Raw genomic sequence first — 6,613 nt, forward strand, 5'->3', positions numbered from 1 at the left:
TGACCCGCTGCAGTTACTCCAGCTTTTTGTGTCTATGCAACATCTGCAGTTCCTTCCGACACAACAAAGTGAAGTTGTAAGACAATGTAGCGAGTTAACTGTGTAGCGACACAGTTACGTTGTAAGACAATGTAACGAGTACTGAAGAAGGGTTTCGGCCCGAAACGTTGCCTATTTCCTTCGCTCCATAGATACTGCTGCACCCGCTGAGTTTCTCGTGTACGTACCGAGTATCAAAGATTATAGAGGAATCTTTGGCGAGTACTATATAGAGTGATAGACGCACTGTTTAGTAGCAGAGGGTAGCGACAAGTAACTTGCAACACTGCCCCCTCCGAGAACAAGCTGCACTACAAGGTTCGAAGTCAGATGGGTGCTGTGCCCTAGTCGTAACGAAAGAGGGCGGCACATGTCACGCATGCGCGTGAGCAAACCCATTCATCATATTTCTGAACCAGAAAGGATCAGCGAGGCTCACTGTGAGCTGGAGCTTGTTGAAGACGAACCCCTTTAGGGTCAGGGTGAAAAGAACAAAATCAATTTTAAAAAAGTGTTTATTTTCGAACATTCTTCATTTATTCGAATTACGCTGGCGATCTTCTGCCTGCTTTGTTCATTAAAAACAACTCACAAGCGAGCTGTTAGATTATGCAAATAGTTACATGACGGAATACAGTGGAGCCCAATGATAACTCGAGCGCCTGTATCCGCACAGTACTTGGTCCAACACAATGCAAGAAGCCTGAGTTTCATTTATATGGCGCCTGTAACAGGCAAAGGCAATATTAGAGGGACGAGAGCGAGGAAAAAACATTTTTTAAAAGCATTTTAAATGAGGGAATTGCAGAAGTTTGGCCGTGATGACTGAAGAGATTGAGGGCTTTAAAATATCTTAAATAAAGTTGTTTCCAATAGGGCTGATGGAAGTCTAAGATAAACACTAACCTCCCTTTGCAGGGAGGTTATTATTAGATGAGAAATTTGACTTTCTAGTAATAGTCAAAAAATTAAAAAGATAATACTTTTGGTAATATTCAGCAGATTTCAGTGCCGTTTGTGCATGGTTTAGTTTAGTTTAGTTTAGAGATACAGCTTAGTTTAGTTTAGAGAAACAGGCCCTTTGGCCCACTGAGTCCGCACCGACCAGCGATCCTCGCACATTAACACGAGCACTACGAACAATTTGCATTTTTACCAAGCCAATGAACCTACAGCACAAACCTGTACGTCTTTGGAATGTGGGAGGAAACCGAAAATCACGGAGAAAACCCACGCAGGTCACGGGGAGAAGGTACAAACTCCATACAGAGAAGCACCCGTAGCCAGGATCGAACCCAGGCCTCTGGCGCTGTCAGGCAGTAGTTCTACCACTGCGCAACCGTGCTGCACTGGTGTTTGCATGTTCTCCCTATGATTGCACTGGTTTTCTCCAGGTTTCCACTCACATGCCAAAAATGTGCAGGTTTGCACGTCAACTTGACTCTACATTACTCCTAGTTGTATATTGATTGATTGATTGATTGATTCAAAGATGCATCGTGGAAATAAGTCCTTCGGCCAGAGTCATCACATGTTCACACTGGTTCAATGTTATAGGGTCATACAGCATGGAAACAGGCCCTTCGGCCCATCTTACCCATGCCAACCATAATACCTGTTTCAATCACCTCCTCTGATAGATCGTTCCATATACCCACTACCCTTCTGTGTGAAAAGGTTGCCCCTCATGTTCCTATCAAGTCTATCCTCTCTCACCTAAAACTGGTTCTTGATTCCTCTACTAAAAAGGACTAAAGGTAAAAGAACTCTGAGCATCTACCCTATCTATTCCCCTCGTGATCTTTTAAAGCTCTATAAAATCACTCCTGCAAGGAGCAAAGTCCTGGCCTGCCCAACCTCTCCCTTTCGCTCAGGCCTTCAAGTCCTGGTAACATCCTTGTAAATCATCTCTGCAGCCTTTCCAGCCTAACAACATCCTTAAAATGAGTAAGAGAGAAGGGCATGCCAGGTACAGAATGACATGCCTATAAACAATGTTTCCTCCCACATCCCAAAGATGTGCAGGTTTGTAGGTTAATTGGCCTCTGTGTATTGCCCCGACTGTGGAGTGAATGGATGCGCAAGTGGAGTAACATCGAACTAGTGTGAACGGGTGATCGATTGTCATTGTGGACTCGTTTCCATGCTGTTTCTTTAAATTAAACTGAACTAAACTAGACTAAACAATGAGGTACCAATCTAGTCACCCTGTAACACAGGGTGATGCAAATGCTAAAGTACCAATGGCATTACGCTGGGACAACAAACCCTTACATCATTGATGCAAAGCTCCCAGAACATTGGGCCTTACAGTGAGGAAATAAAACAAACTGCCTATCTCCTTCAGCTAAGATTTAGAGAATTAAAAGTTCCACTGATAAAGGGAGTAACTGAACATGGGACCTCTGTAGACAGAGGGAGGGAAGGATTTGGAATTGGGCAGTGGCGAAGGAATTAAACAAATAGTAAAGGTGTCAAAGGCTACGGGGATAAGGCAGGAGAATACGATACGATACGATGGCATTTTATTGTGTGCCAGTGAGGGAAAAATAGATCAGCCATGATCGAATTGCGGAGCAGACTCGATGGGCTGAATGGCCTAATTCTGCTCCTATTTCTTATAGGTCTTTGTGATGGCACAGGAAAGTGGCAACACTTTGCTTGCTGCCCCAGAATGGATCTACTGACAATCCTTTCACTTGCTTATTCATGCATGATTGGAGTCATGCATGGTATGATTTGACTGCATTGTATGCATGCATGGTATGATTTGACTGAATGATATGCATGAATGTATGTTATGCAATCATGGTATGATTTGACTGCATGATATGCATGCATGCATGGTATGATTTGACTAGGTACCAGGCAGAACAAGCTTTTCACTGTATCCCAGTTCACATGACAATGATAAACTACATTAAACTAACAGAGCACTGACAAATGATCTCAGGGCCAGCAGATTACATTGACGCTCTGCATTCCTGTCACATGCAGTCATGGGAAGTGGTGGAGGATTAATCAGCTCACAAGAGCAGGAGGCTCTAGAAATATTCGCAATGATCAAGAGTTGAAGGACAACACTGAGAATTTTACAGTCAGCTTCAGCCAAAGGCAGCAAAGATCCGTTTCGACTTAGTCCTGGGGCTCCACACCAGTCAGAAGCCCGTCCTCAGCTCATTCCATCCAAAAGCCAAGAAAGCTAAGTGTTTTATTGTCATATATCCCAGATGCAACAATGAAATTCTTACTTGCAGCAGCACAACAGATATGTAAACATAGTACACAATATAATAAATGAGAAAAAAAAATCAGTGTGTGTATACACAGTATATACACATATTCACATACTCACATACTTACATATATACAGATCATATATATATTATATATATATATATAATATGCACACATACGTACACATAAAAAACAAACAAACAATAATAGTGTCACATGTCAATAGAAATCACATCTGCGCAAGGTAAGAGATTGAAAAAAAAGTTTCCCCCGACACGCCCCCACCCTCTAAATAAAACAAACCAGAGAACATGAACACATACATTTTAAAACACATTAAAAATACCAAAAATGACAAAAAGACAGACAGACTGTAGGCGAGGCTGCTATCGCCTACGGCGCCACCCGGATTGGAGTAGGTTGTTCGCAAACAGGTCTGACAAGTCGGCGGCTTTCAAACATGAGATAACGAGAGTTCAAGGTCCGCAGGTTCATGTTAGAGTGATGACAAAGGCCGGCTGGCTTAGTAAACCCTGGATGACAGGAGATATGAAGGCTCTGAGCAGTAAAAGAGACCTGGGTCAGGTATATACAGGGAGTTGGGATCAAGTGAATATCAGGAGTTGTATCAGTGATGCAGGATATACTTATGAAGGAAATCAGGAGGGAAAAATGGGCGAATGGGATAGCTTTGGCAGAGATTAGGATAATCCAAATAAATATTATAAGCATATTAAAAGAAAAAGTAACTCGGGAGAGAATAGGACCGCCTCTGAAGACCAATGTGGACACAAGTGTGTGGAGCCGCAGGAGATGGGCCGAGTCCTCAATGAATATATTTCCTCTGAGAGAGAACATGAAGACTAGGAACTCAGCAATGTCTCAGAACTCAAAATAATGGGCTTTACTTGGGGATAGTTGGCATGACAGAAGAGGAGGTGCTGGACATTTTAAAATGTGTGGAGATATATTAATCTCCACGACCTGATTAGATATATCTAAGCACACTGGAAAGCGAAAGAAGAAATTGTGAAGGGCCTGGCTGAGACAAGATGAATCATTGTAAGACACAGAGGTGCCAAAAGACTGAAGCGGTGGCTAATGTTGTGTTTCTATTTAGCAAGGGTTGCGACTAAAAACATCGTAACAATAGCAAACCGAACATCTGCGGTAGGCAGGAACTGTCGCGGATTCTGAGGGATAAGATATACAGGAAAATCTGGATTTATTAAGGATAGTCAGCATGGTTCTGTCTCTAGGAGCATATCTCACGAATTTGAGATATTTTAACCAAGAAGGTACTCAAGGGCTGTAGATGTCTACATGGATTTCAGTAACACCATTGATAAAGTTCCACATGGAAGGCTGCTCTTAAAGAATTGATCATAAGGGGTCTTGGGAGAGCCAGTTCATTGGATACAAAATTGTACACTTGGGCTCTGTCCACCAAGACTTACTGGATCTCCCAGTTGCTAAGCATTTCCGATTCCCATAGTGGAGGAACAGCACCTTATATTCAGCTTGGGTAGCTTACAAAACAACAGAAGATAGACACAAAAAGCTGGAGTAACTGAGGGGGAAAGGCAGCATCCCTGGAGAGAAGGAATGGGTGATGTTTCGGGTCGAGACCCTTCTTCAGTGTCTATCTCAGCGGCCCCGGGGCAGTTTTGAATGTGGGGGGACTGATCACCGGCCTTGGGGGTACCCGGCGAGGGAGTGGAGCGTCCGAATGGGGGGAGGGGGGTGCCCCCCTCCCACGAGAGGGACTTATTGAAATTTAATGTAATAAAATCATGTTTTAGTGCATTGTAGAAGTATGATTTCAATGTTTTTTTGTTTGAAGTATTTTTAAGAGCAGGTGATTATTATTTGTGTTATTGCTCAACCTCCAAAAACTGGGGGATAATAATACAGCCCATCCCCCACCTCACAAAGTGGGGGGATATATCCCGTACCCCCTACCCTCCCGGATCGACGCCAGTGCCTTTCACGGTACAGAAAATTTTACAAAAAAACTTGTTAAATGTGTTATATGAAATGTGTTATCATTTCAAGTGCTAGTTTTTTTTGTTTGTAGTTGGAAAAAGGGACAAGGAATAATCATAACATTTCCTGATTTTGCAAAGTCATACAAATTATGTTTTGCTCGGTATTTTGAAAGTATGCGTTCTCGTTTTGACGTTTGTTTCATTTTGATTTGAATTTAGAATCATCAAACCATGACATTAATAAAGGGGGTATATGCTTGTGGAAGCGTTACTTTCGAGAAATGTAAAACGCATTAGAAACATACATGTCAATGCACTGAGTTGCTTGCCCAGAGTAGGTGAATCAAGGACCAGAGGACAGATTTAAAGTGAAGGGGGAAAGATTTCATAGGAATCTCAGGGGTAACTTTTTCCACACAAGAGGTTTGTGGGTGTATGGAACGAGCTGCCAGAGGAGGTAGTTGAGGCAGGGACTAACCCAACATTTAAGAAACAGTTAGACTGATATATGGATAGGACAGGTTTGGAGAGATATGGACCAAAAGCAGGTAGTGCAGCTGGGACGTTGGCGGGTGTGGGCAAGTTGGGCCAAAGGGCCTGTTTTCACACTGTATCACTCTATGGCTACATTAGACCTCCACCATGAATGAATGCTTCAAAATCAAGTGGCCGAGTTTTATTGCCATATACTCAAGCATCGAAAATAGGTGCAGGAATAGACCATTTGACCCTTCGAGCCAGCACTGCCATTCAATATGATCATGGCTATCCATCTAAAATCAGTACCCCATAGGTGGAGGTGTGGAGTGGGGGATAGAGGGATAAGAGGGAAGGGAGGGAAGTTATGGAGGGAGGGAGTGACTGAGGGTAGGGGAAAGGAGAGGGAGGGAGAGGTGAGGGAGGGATTGGGGAGGGGAGGAGGAGGGGGAAAGAAGAGGGAGGGTGAAGAGGAGGGGGAGGGATTGCTGGTGGATGAGGGGAAATGAGCCGTGCCTGCGTAGTTGAGGGCTATGTGAGAGTGGTGCAATATTGCCTTGAAGTGATGGGTTGCATTGGGGGAACGAGTGAGTGGTGGAATATTGCCTTGGGGAGATGGGTTGCGTTGGGGGAAACCAGTGAGTGGTGGAATATTGCATTGGGGAACGGGTTGCGTTGGGGGAAACCAGTGAGTGGTGGAATATTGCATTGGGGAACGGGTTGCATTGGAGGAACGGGTGAGTGGTGGAATATTACATTGGGGAACGGGTTGCGTTGGGGGACCAGGCCTCGCGTGTGACAGAGACCCAACGGGTCCCACTTAGTCTAGTAGGTTTATAAACCCAATGCAAAATACACTGAGAACAGAGAGG

The 6,613-nt window shown here is 43.9% G+C and overlaps 1 non-coding gene across 1 annotated transcript; it reads right to left on the reverse strand.

Moving 5' to 3' along the window:
* Positions 1 to 363: 363 nt before the first annotated feature.
* Positions 364 to 465, reverse strand: LOC116967526. The gene has a single exon (XR_004410244.1). It is a non-coding gene; the product is annotated as a small nucleolar RNA U13 (small nucleolar RNA).
* Between the last annotated feature and the right edge of the window lie 6,148 nt (positions 466 to 6,613).

Source organism: Amblyraja radiata, chromosome 39 (genome assembly GCF_010909765.2).
Source record: "Amblyraja radiata isolate CabotCenter1 chromosome 39, sAmbRad1.1.pri, whole genome shotgun sequence".
Classification (NCBI taxonomy): Eukaryota; Metazoa; Chordata; class Chondrichthyes; order Rajiformes; family Rajidae; genus Amblyraja; species Amblyraja radiata.